General features: G+C 37.8%; 1 protein-coding gene and 1 non-coding gene across 5 annotated transcripts in view; both read right to left on the bottom strand.

The window, feature by feature from the left end:
• The window catches only part of cadm1a (cell adhesion molecule 1a), a 244,744-nt gene that overhangs the window by 127,015 nt on the left and 104,858 nt on the right, over positions 1-12,871 (bottom strand). The gene's annotated exons all lie outside the window — the stretch shown is intronic.
• Positions 10,141-10,299, bottom strand: LOC122134807. Its single transcript, XR_006153104.1, has one exon. It is a non-coding gene; the product is annotated as a U1 spliceosomal RNA (small nuclear RNA).

Genomic DNA, 12,871 nt, shown 5'->3' with positions numbered 1-12,871 from the left:
ACCGTGTGGGACAGGATGTCCTGGACAGGTATGGACTGGATGTGTGGTGTGAACAGCAGGGATTTGTGGTGAGGCAGGACTTCAGCTCAGGCCTGTCACAGGCTTTAATGCACTTGACTACACTTAACAGAGGCAGCCAGCCATGGAGAGATGCACATGGGAAACACGGATGGCTGGACGGGTTCTGAGCACATGGGCTGTCCTCTTTCTGAGAGTATACACAAAAAACACAAAGCACAAACTGAACACAAAAGAGATAAATGTCAACATATATTTTTAAACTGCCTTATCCTTCAAAAACAGTCTCTGTTGTGAAGCTGGCATTATGTTGTGACAGAATTACAGCCACACAAAATGTTAATTCTGTTCTGAAGTGATCAGGAACCTTGTCAAAAATAGGTTTACTCAATGTGTGGCATTTATGTGTTGATATTTTTTTTAGGTGTGAGATTAAGTTTTGGGTTATTTTTGGACAGGATGAAAGTTTTTTTTTTTTTTTATTACATCATCCTCTTTTATCTGAAAAGATCAAGGGGAGTTTGATTCCTCATGATATGACCCTTTTAAAGTTTGGTAAGGTGTCCTAACCAAGCATGATGCAATGTAGTGACAAGTGATAAAAGCTTTTCCTATGTTTTTAATCTAACCAGCCATGATTGTTTGGTTTATATTTCTGTTGAGATGAACTGGGTGGTCTTTTATTTTTTTTTTAAGTTTATCAGCTATGTTTGTATGATTGTTTTTTTTGTTTTTATGTTGTGGTTGGTCTAAATATTGCGTGGACAGATAAACCATCACTAGAAACTTGGTAAGGAAAAAAATTTACAGCCATTAAAAAATGTCCAAAAAATAGCAAAATTTCAGGCCAAAAAATGTCCATTGTAAATAAAGTGATGATGTTTGAAGCACCGCACACAAGGTTTCTGTTGGTCAAAAATGAGAATTTGTGTTTAAAAAAAGATAGATTTATTTGCTGGGAATTTTTTGTTTTGAAATGTGTGGTTTTTTGTGAAGTGTACAGAAATTATGTTTAACTAATGAGAGTATAATGAGTAATTTTCATTCAGCTGAATATGCCTACAATTTTTTGCTGAGAACAGTGAAATTCTGTGTGAAGTGTAAACTTCAAAGAAATAACAAGGACTTCAATTTAAAAAAAAGTTTAATGAACTGTATGTAGAATCGACATTTGCACAGCCATTACAATAACGTCATTCATTTACTCTAAAAGTCAATGCACACATAAAAAAGCATTATTGAATGATTGATTGACGGGGAAAAAACAATGAACCATTACAATAACGTCAATTCTTTCTTAAAAGTCAATGGGAGATTTTAAAGCAGCAATTTGAAGGGGAAAAAAAGTTCATTTTATGTGTTCTATATAAGGTGAGGGGGAGTATGTTATTTGTGTTTTTAAGTTTTGAGTTAACTATCCCTTTAAGAATTGCAATCGGAATTAATAGCAAAATGTTAATATTTAGGCTTTAAAGGTTTAAAACAAATCTGTTACCAGAATGTTTGAGGAACATTACCCATTGTAATTGACACTAAGCGACGCTGTGTATTCTACTCGGGTAAATCTGCAGTCAACTCTTCCTGTCAAGGCTGTGATGGCAAGCTGGAAAAAAAAAATTCAGAAAAAGCAAACTAACGGTTTAAAATGATGCCATAAATCTTACCCTAAATAAAACTCATTATCTCTTTGCGAAGATAGAAGCAAACCGCCCTCCCTTCATTCCAAATCGCACCCCTAACTCTTAGACATGGGGAATAGTGTGGTGGATGGATGCTTGATTACTGTAATTTATAACTACAGGCTTTGCAGGGAGTCCTGTCTGATAATTAATGTCTCAGTTCTGTTCTCTCTCATTTGTTTCAAATGGGTAAAGGTGACTCTTTTGGACGTGGAGGAGGGGACACTTGCTATTTGTGTGGGGACGTGTAGAGGGTGAGGAGTCCAGCTCGGGCCTGGGCAGACCCAATCTATAGTCATCCATCACCTTACAAGCACACAAAAGGGGACGTGTAGAGGGTGATTATTCCTTCTCAGGCATGCTCACACCAGATGTTCAGTCTTATTTGAATGTGTGCTCTTATTCCAGCTTTTTGCAGCTATACCCGACCTCAGATGCACATTGGAGACTTTAAAATCCATAAATCTCACCATATTCAGCCTGCCTGACGTGGATTAAGAAGCAATTAAAAGCATTCACTCAGGAACGCCATTATTAACATTTTCAATTGGACGGCCAATACTGGAGAAAGAAAACTCATTAGGGCTATCGAACACACATGCAGGTACGCTGTAAATGAAGCAGCTTTCAATTACAGCTGGTTCCTTTCATCAAGACTGCTTTGTATATTTATGATATTTCTGCCTGTTATGATGATTTTTCTGCTTTTTTTTGTGATTTTTCTGCTTTTTTTTACAAAATTTGATTTATGTCAAGGAATCGGTTTAGAAAGAATGATTTTCCTGTTGTGCCAAAACATACAGTAAGTTCCAGAAGATCATCAAACTGCTGGCATTTCAATGAAAGCAAAAGGTCCAGATTTCAATCTACAGAGTTCTTAAACTACAATAACCCAAACATACCACTATAAATATCAAATATTTATAAATATACTGCTTTGCCACAGGGCGTCCTGACCTTACCATCTGCTATTGATTCAAAGACAGCATCCTGTTCATAGATAGAGTCATAATACTTTGTATTTTCCACTGGTGTCAGGAGTATCTTTACAACTTGAGTGACGTGCAAAACATTGGCCGTCAGTAGCACAACAGTGTCCAAAGAGAAGGAATAATTCCAGCCCCTTGAGTTACCGGTCTTGTTTTGATAGCTGGAAGTAAAATGTCAGGCACAACATGGGTTTAGTTTTGTGTTCTTTCAGTGGTAAAAAAAAAAAAAAATCAATCCATATTTTGCCAGGGTACAAAAGTGCAAAGAACTCTGTGAAGAGACCCCTGCAGCTCACCCACGGGCCGATGTACCACCCAAGCGTTTTAGTGCCTATCAAGTCAGGCAGAGGGAGAAAACTGCCACATAAATGGGTGCTTGATGCCAACACATATGGGACAGATGCTGGATGTTTAGCAATGTGGGTGTGTGTTACAGTTTCATAATTGCCAACGATTGGTCTTCGAGCATTGATCGTCACCATTGACAACTTGCACAAAGAGCCACCACGTAGCTGTGATTATCTACTGTACCTCTTTCAAAGGGACCTTTTTTGAAAAAATAAAAAAAACTTTTAGTAAACTTAGGGGAAAAATCTTTCACACACACTTTCAGAATTTTTTTTAGACAAACAGCAAACACATTCGATTTCTGCAACTCTTTTCTGAAATTGCCATAAACAACTAACTCCCCAAAGGGAAATTTTTTTTTGCAACTCTAAACTGATTATAAATAAATAAATGCATAAAAAAATGTGAAATCCTCCTATTTTATGCATAGTTATTTTGGCAGGTCAATTATTATAACAAATGATTGTTGCCCTGAGAGTTCTGCATTAACCCTCTACATGCATTGTTGTTGTTTTTATCATGGTATATAATCACATTATTAATTTACTAATTTATTGGTAACAAAGTATATATATAGATCTATATGGAGTGTCAAGGAATTAAATATTTGCAATGCCAAATAAAGACAATATTATTATTATTATTATTAGTTTTGTATTCATCAAGTCATTACATGAAACAATTATATATTCATAGTGCTTAATGCTGATATGTATATATTTGAAAATTATATACGCACATCTATATATTATTTAAAAAATATCTTATTTTATTATTATATTTACATTTATTATTATTATTATTAATTTGGAACTTGATACATAAGATTATTCTTAATGAAATGAAAGGTCCAGCATTATGTTTCATTATTTACATAATGTATCAAATTTAACCTTTTCAAAACAGTAAAACATTATAAATATGACTATCTGAGCCACATTTGAACCTGTTGTGAAATAGGTGATAAAGAAGAAACCTGTGACTGTGACAGTTTTCTGCACAGCTGATACACTGTATAAACAATAGGATCTCTACCCATAGATGTTTCTACCGTTGCACCATACATATACCATTACAGTCCGCCCAGTCCTTTCTCCATCTCTAACAATGTCAAAAATGAATGCATGGATGACTGGAGAATTGAAACCTGATATATGTTGTATCTGGCACACAAAAAGTGTTCCTAACATCTGTTGAGAGCAGAGCAACAAGAAATATGTTTTCTTTCTAGTGTCGGTGCTGGTCGTACTCTGAGGAGAATGAGCTGGCGTGCTGCATTGAGATCTTCATCTGCTCTGAGATCTTTGATGTTGGCCTTCCTCGGCTCCCTTTCCCTCCACCCTTCATTCTCCTCTGTTTATTTAACCTTTAAGGAGTCCTCATTAGCTGGCTCACCCTCGAGAGCGTGCTGGATTGTCAGTAGAAGGCTAAATTAACAGTTGGAGCATTGATGTGACTAATGCCTTGAGCTGGGATCATGTTGGTCAGTATGTTCTGTGTAATTACTTCATCACCATGAAGCAGTTTTCCTAAGTGATTAATCGCATATGGTTTTTCACCTCCCCACCGCCTTTGCCCCGATGTCGAAAGTTCACCGAAAGTTTGTTATCTGGCTGTTAAGCAGTGTCCGTCAGGGCCCCTGTGAAAGGACTGCTCACTTTAAGGGCTCAAAGCCGCTGACATGTACCGCATTAATGGATTCCATGTCCTGGAGGCGTCTCGCCTAGCGTAGCGGAGCAAAAAGCAAGCGGAAGGGGATAAAAAAAATATATACATAATAAAAGAAAAATACAGAGTCAAAAAGTGTTGTGGGCTTTGTTTGTGTTTTGGTGATTGTATTTTGGTGAGTGTTTGTTTTTTGGTGAGTAATTATTTAGGAGGCGCCGCATCCATAATCAGCATGCGCCTCCGCCAGTGGGAAGAGTCCGGCATTTCACAGAACAAAAAGATGGGCTCTCTTTTACTTCCTTCCAGAAACATAATTATCGGTAGGCAAGGTGGCACACGGAGGAGCAGTTCAGGGAAGTTGGGTGCCCGTTGAACGGGGTTCGGGGAAAAGTAAAAAGGGGGGAGGGAGAGAAACAAGAGCAAAGGCGGCAGAAATCCAGCCAAGGAAAGCCAGAGAGAGTGGTCCCTGCAGAGGTCTCATGCCCCAGGCCGCTGGTCACACTCGCTACGGGGACACACAGAAGCACATGCTGTCCTCACTGTAGCATGCAGATAACAAAAGGGAACGGCACATGGAGACCGAAAAGATGCAAGGAATCGAAGGCCTACAGGTAGAGCGCTTGTGATCTTTCAGCTTTAGCTGCGCTGAAACCTCATTATCAGACAGTGAGATGTGAGGTTTGGGTAATGAATCCCAGCGCTATGTGTGTGTGTGGGGGTTGGATTGTTGGGTTGGATGGAAGTTTGGGTTTTTGGAGGAGAGAGGGGTGAGAGTGCTGGGCCAAGCGGACTCCTGAAGATAATTGACAGTTTGCCTCAACAGGTTGCAGCTTTTCTCTAATGCGCTCTCCTGCAGCATGCCGACCGACATTTGATAATTGGGTGGCAGTGATGGGTGAGTTGTCCCCTGACCGAGGCCCTTCTCCACAGCTGGCCCTCGCTCAGACCTGTTTGACAGCTGCCACCGAGATATGGGGGCTCCAGAGGCCCTCTGGGATACAGTCATCAGTCAACAATACTAAAAATAACATGAGGGGACTATGGCCTCACACTGGTGACCTTTTTTTTTTTTTTTTTTTTTTTTTTATGCATGGAATGAGATGAAAACGAATAAGAGGGGTGGAAACACTTTGCGATCAAGGCGGTCAGAGCTGGCCAAAATTACAAATTGGCAGATGTTGCTTAGAGAAGATCTAAAAAATAAACTTAACCCCAGAATGCATGCATGCATCTTTTCACACTGAGGACAACTGAACAACTCACACGCAACTATAACAGAAGGTTCAAATGCTCACTGATGCTCCAGAAGGTAAGACGATGCATTAAGAACCTTTGATTTTTCCTTTTTTTTTTTTTTGCTTAAATATACATATTTTTTATTTTTCAACGTAGTACTGCCCTTCAGAAGATACTTACAGAAGATACTTACATGTTTCCCAGAAGAAAAAATAAGTTCAATTTACCCTGATCTTCAAATTCAAAAAGTTTTCATCGTTTTCATCATTGGATCATCCAAGTAACAACAGAGTATTAAGAATCAAGTGTATGTAAATTTTTGAACGGGGTCATTTTTATAAATCCAACTATTATTTTCTCTTGTGGACTAATATCTTATTCAGGTCAGTGCTAAATAAAAAAATAGCATGCATATTGTATGATCCCTCTTATTTTTGGTAAAATAAGATACTGCAAGATAATGCAGATACTGCAAAATGTATGTGACATTTTGACACAACTGTGTGTGTGTGTGTGTATACACAAAGTGTGGGATCAGTAAGACTAATGTTTTTTAAAGAAGTCTTTTATGCTCATCAAGGATGCATTATTCAAAATTACAGAAAAGAAAAAAACTGTAATCTTGCTAAATGTTATTACAATATAAAATAACTTTATATCCTTTAAAATATTTAAAATATATATTTACATACATTTAGTCATTTAGCAGATGCTTTTATCCAAAGCGTATATATCCAGAAAATGTATTTCTTTGATGCAAAGCTGAATTTCCATCAGCAATTACTCCAGTCTAAAGTGTCACATGATCCTTCAGAAATCATTCTAATATGCTGATTTATTATTAGAATTATCAATGTTGGCAACAGTTGTGCTGCCAAATATTTTGGGAACCATTAGATGGGTGGAATGTCAACACGAACACGTCAAGCTGATTTGGTGCTTGTATTAAATTCACTCTATTATGGATTCCTGCAGCACATTTTAAAGTGATATATAAAACATGTTTGGGTTGAATTTTCAGCAAAAATAACTAGATTATTGTGATATACAGTACTATATTCCATTACCATGACACATGGTCACACCATCCACCTCTAGGGAACACAAACTGTTCTGAGGCAGCTGTGAATTTTGTTCTAAAACAGGAAGAAATGGCTATAATGTTTCCCCCACTAATTCTGAAGTGTCCTCCCACTCTCTAAACTAACATGCTCTTTCCTCAGAACCGACAGCAGCATAAACAACCTCCTAGCACACATTTGCAAAGCAGCTAAAGCCCCCTGAGTGATTCTGCATTTTCCTAGCCCTTCGTAATAACCCGCCGCTTATTCCAGCTCAGGCCTGAAGCTAATGGATTCAGGAGGTTGTTTCCTCTCTCTCTCTCTCTCACTCTCTCTCTCTCTCTTTTAATTCAATGGCTTCCAGCCAATTGGCAATAAGACACTCTGCTTAGGGTTTAGCTTTCCAACTTCTAAAGTCTCTCCCTCGTTTAATGCGCAGGGAGAAAACAATTTCCTGATTGTCCTCTACATCCGTAATGAAACATTCAAGCCCTCCACTGAGGAGCGATTATGAGAAGCCAAGAGGGCAGCTGTAGTGATTCTGCACACTTATAAAGATGATAAATATCAGTGCTGCAGGCCTCCCTGCTAAACGTTACCACAACTAGTTTACCCTAGTGCTATCCACAAGGATGCGGGCACATGGCTCTCCTGAAATATCTGAGCTAGTCGAATGAGTAGCTGTAACCATCTGGAACACATTTCATGAATATATGTACGAAAAACTAAAAAAACTCAATCTCAGTTTATTTATAAAGCACAATAAAAACAACAGTGGTTGACCATTGTGCTGAACAAAATCATTTAAAAGAAAATCGAAAGACGACGATACAAAAAAGACAATAAAACATAGAATACAACCAAGAATATAAGCCTTCCCAAAGAGATAGCTTTTTAATTTTGCTTTAAAAACTGCTTCTGATGAGATTAATCTAATAGAGAGCGGTAAGCTATTCCACAGTTTAGGGCCAGCTATGGCAAAAGCTAGGCCACCTTTTTTCTTCAGCTAGATCTAGTGACCAATAAGAGTGATACGATATGATGTGATATGGTAAAATGATAGGAAAGAAACCCGACGCACGTACTCCAACGTGATTATTAGGACCAATCATGCATCAGACTTTTCAAACGATAAGGACGTTTCTGTTGAATAACCAATCCAATGATTCATTGAGAAACTGTATCTCTTAAATGAACCACTTTGTGGGTGGGTGGGGGGTGAAATGAACCAGCTCTGCATCTTTTAAATGAACCGCCTTGGGGATGATTTTACCTTTCTGTATCTCAGCACATCCGACGTTGGAAGAATTCGACATTTAACAAGAAACAAATCCACTGCGGCATGTTGGTGCACTGTGTGCCCGCCTGTGAAGGGCATGTAAAAAATGGACGTCACCATTCATCACAGTCGGCTGAATGTACTAAATCTTTTTATCCTTGGACATTCAATCAATGTTTCCGTGGGTTACTTCGATGGAAAGATAGGCCAACACATCTTTCAGAATTGCTCTTTTTCCCCCTTTCTGTCTGCTCCAATAAAGCCAGATTAATCAATTTGCATGCATTGATATGAAATCTGTTCCTGAGATTCCATTGAGTTGCAATGAAGGGAGAAATAGACAGGACTATCTTCCTCTTTGAGATCCTTTTGCTTTCAGATTAATCATTCCACGCAAGCGTCTTTGCACACTATAATGCCTGCTTCAAATAATTAAGCAGGGGCATAATTTCTTTTTTTAATGTTCTTACAAAACTCTGATTGTTTTTGTCTATGCCTAAATTGGTAAACAGCTCAGCAAGGATTGGGTTTTATATTACATATTTATATTACAATCATCTTTCAAAAAGGGCAAAACAACAGGGCTCTGGGGAATTTTGGTTCATACTGTACATTACATTCTATTGGCAGCATTCATAATACAAGGAAACAGACTGAAATTAAGAGAACGAAAAACTTTAATTTAGCATAACGATGTATCTTACACACAAGTTCCATACTAAACTGCAAAACATGCTGCATATGATGGAATGTAAAAAGTTTGCCCTACTGGAGTGCAGCCAAAGTAGAGCTTTAAAATTAAATCATTTTCCTATTATCTTTATTTAATCTATCTACACAGAAACTTGGATGACAACCAAATATGAATAAGAGACATAATGACCATAATCATTGCAGTTGGGTATATATAGTAGGTTTTTTCTAGAAAAAATAAATAAATATATATTACAAAAAATGGCTATTTACATGCAACAACAAACATACAAAAAGGCAATAATAATAATAATAATAATAATATTGTTGAAAACAATGGATTAAAAAATGATAGTTTTTTAATGAAGCTGTCAAAAATCATTTTGTTTATTATATATTTTAGTTAGTGCTCCGTTATTTGATAATTTGGTACACATGCTTCATCAAAAGTAGTAGAAGAATTGTTAAAAAATGTAATAGTCAATTGATATTCGATCTACAAAGTCGATGCAAATTGTTTCCAAGAGAAGAGTCATCACTCTGGAAGAATATATCATATTTTGAGCAGTGATTCGTTCTGAGAGAAAAAAAAGAAGCTGTCTGGGCAGATGTCCTTTTGGTGTATCTAATGCTGTGATTTGATTAGACTTAAAATGTGGTTTAAAACCTCACTCACTCCATCTGCAATACAATTAGGTTTTTAATGGTGAACTGGTGATCCAGTCCATGTACTGATCTCCATAGGCTTATCTTCCTCTGTGTTGCTTTTTAATGGTAAAATGTTACTGCAATTATATGGTAAATTGAAACTATAATTGGAAACGAGCACTTCATTGAAGGGTCCTAAATCAATCTCGAGTGGGCCATGAACTGCTGAAAAAGGTGAATTCCTTCTCTGTAGAGCAAGTGACACCACACGATGGATGTGAGACAAAGAACTGAAAGCATCCAAGTTTTTGCTAGTGATCTTTGGATGAATAAACAGAAAGAGGAGTTGGGGGCTCGGTGCCTTGCTCAAGGGCACCTCAGTCGTGGTATTGAGGGTGGAGAGAGCGCTGTACATTCACTCCCCCCACCTACAACTCCTGCCGGCCCAAGACTCGAACTCACAACCCTTGGATTGCAAGTCCGACTCTCTAACCATTAGGCCACGACTTCCCCAAAATTTTCAGGGGAGAGCGCGAACGCAGTCCCCCACTACCATAAATTATGCAGTCGAGATTCCAACATTTGGGGAATTTGCAGGGGTCAGCACAGCCGGAGTGCAATGGACGAGCCTCGCCCTGGGTGAACCGGCTTCTTGATCATGGTGTCTCCCCTGCCATTCTCGATAATAAACATCTGTAACATGGAGTCAGAGAGGTTCGGATCCATATGCAGTAGTTTATTATCGAGAATGGTCAAACAGGCAGAGATCAGAAAACAGCGTCAGGTGTGTCAGGGGATATCCAAAATCAGAAACAGAAACAAGCAGAGGTCAGGGCAGGCAGCAGAGAATCACAGTCGGTATAAACAATCCGAGATCAAACATGGAAGGAACAAACACAGGGAAAATGCTCGGAAATGCCAGACAGAACTAAACAAGACTTCGCCAAGACTGAGAGTCAAAACACAGTTTATATAGGGGAGTGGTAATGGGGAACACCAGGATGTGATTAGCCCTAAGCACGGGATTCTGGGAAATGGAGTTGGAAATGGGAATGGACACAAAATGCCAGAGTTCTGAGTGAAGTGCCCTCTAATGGAGTTCATGAGCACTCCAGCTGACGATCGTGACAGCAAGAAACTGAACAGTATTTATATCGTTTTTTTTTTTACCTCACACAATGTGGACCATTGACACTCCTAATTGAGATTGTAGACAGAGTGTCAATGGTCCACTTGAGAGAAAGGTGGCGGTAATGCACTTATAAGTCTGAGATCCGCAATAAAGCAAGAAGAAGAAGATGCTTCACGCGCCTGCTGCTGAGAACACGCTCAGGAGGATGCACTCAGGAGAGTTCTAACAGTTCGGACATTGTGTGAATCAGAGGTAAAAAAAAAAATTATATATATATATATATAAACATATAAATACTGTTCAGTTTCTTGTACAGACCGAATGTTTTGTCAGCATGATATTTAATGCGCATCTCATCTGTAAATCTTGTCAGTGAATAACGGCTCTGTGTAGTAAATGCTACTCCATGTGAAAGCACGCACGTGTAGAGATTTACCGCTGATTACAGAACCGGCTTTACTGACAAGATGTGCATTAATATTGTGCCGATATTTATCGTGCATTCCTAGTTTTGTGTCTTTACACATTAATGTAACATCAAAAGCCACAGGGTTAAATTTGGTTTTGTTTGTGTATGTTTTTTTTAATTATTATTGTATGATTCCCATCCACTTCCATTAAGAATGACCGACTACAATGTTTGTGTTAAAAATCTTTGTTTGTGTTCTACTGAAGAAATAAAGTCACCTACATCTTGGATGCCCTGGGGGTAAGCAGATAAACATAAAATTTTCATTTTGGTGTGAACTATCTCTTTAAACATTCACTTAATTCATATTAACCAATATAACCATATTTATTCAAATAAGTTTTTATTGAGATACTCTTATAGTTTATTATTAATATTTTGAATCAGCTTTTATTATGTGTTCCGTATTTATTATACGTTTAAAATTGTATAAATTGTATTGTGTATTCGTCATTTTTAGTAGTTTATATATATATCTAATTTATTATAATAAAATTGACTAGCAGCAGCATCTTGGTCAACTAGTCTCATACATCCCTAATTTTGACCACTTAATAATAATAAATATAATACATACTGAAAAATGCTCTTACAATTGACAATTGCAAATTCTGCTTTGCGAGTAGCTAAAAATACAAGTAGGGGAGCTTAAGGTGTGAATAACACTCTTCTTGCTCACTAAACAAAAATGAAATGTCTGGACTTCACAACTTTGATCTGCTGTTATTTGAATATCTGTTGAATGTATTTTATGCAATTTTCACCAATGCCTGAAAATACCCAGCGAGTGCATTACAGTGCAACACAAACCCCGTGACACTCCACCCCTCAGCTTTAAATGAGTCAGACAGACATGGTGTGATTGAACCAATCTGCAGTTAAATGCGTCCCTGCAATGCAGAGCAGCCATTTATTTCTTTTGTATTTTCACAGGTGGACGAGCCACTCATAAAACAGCATGGCTGCCTACAACATAAACACGAGGCAGGATTTCAGCACTGTTTAGTAAGCAGGCCTGTCCCTTTACATTTTCAAATAATACCTTGCAAGTAGGCCTTTTCTTTCATTTCCATACAAAGCCTTGCTGGAAGGACTTTTCTCTTCAAAGTTTTTTTTTTTTTTTTTTTTTTTTTTAACAAAGCCTTGCTCCCTGCTGACATAAGGCTACAATGTTTATACACGCTTACCATTTACATTAGGACTTTGGATGAACAACCCTACGATGTGTGATTCGCACTTTCTCTCTAACAAAGAAGTTAATTGTTATGAATAAAAGACGAGGTCTGTAATTTCTGTGAGAGCTCAGAGTCTATATATAGGGAAGAAGGGAATTAAATTACACCGCTGTTCCTTAATGTTTTTTTTATTTTATTTTGGTTTTTGAAATATAATTAATAGTTTTTTTTTTGTTTGTTAAAAATTTTCAATGTGAAATATATGTGGCTCTTTTTTGCAAAACAAGCACGAAATGTCACATCAAATGGGCCGCGAGCTCACACGGTGTAATGGAGGGCAACACTTGTGAAGAAGTATTGGTGTCCAAAGCACTCAGTACTGAAACAGAATGAATTAGAACCGCAAAGGCAAAGCAGTAAGCCTTACAAAACATCATAATGGCAACACATCCAAAAGTTGATTTCACTATTTCAGC

The sequence above is a fragment of the Cyprinus carpio genome, chromosome A21 (assembly GCF_018340385.1).
Source record: "Cyprinus carpio isolate SPL01 chromosome A21, ASM1834038v1, whole genome shotgun sequence".
NCBI lineage: Eukaryota > Metazoa > Chordata > Actinopteri > Cypriniformes > Cyprinidae > Cyprinus > Cyprinus carpio.
This window is presented reverse-complemented; position numbering and strand designations above follow the sequence as displayed.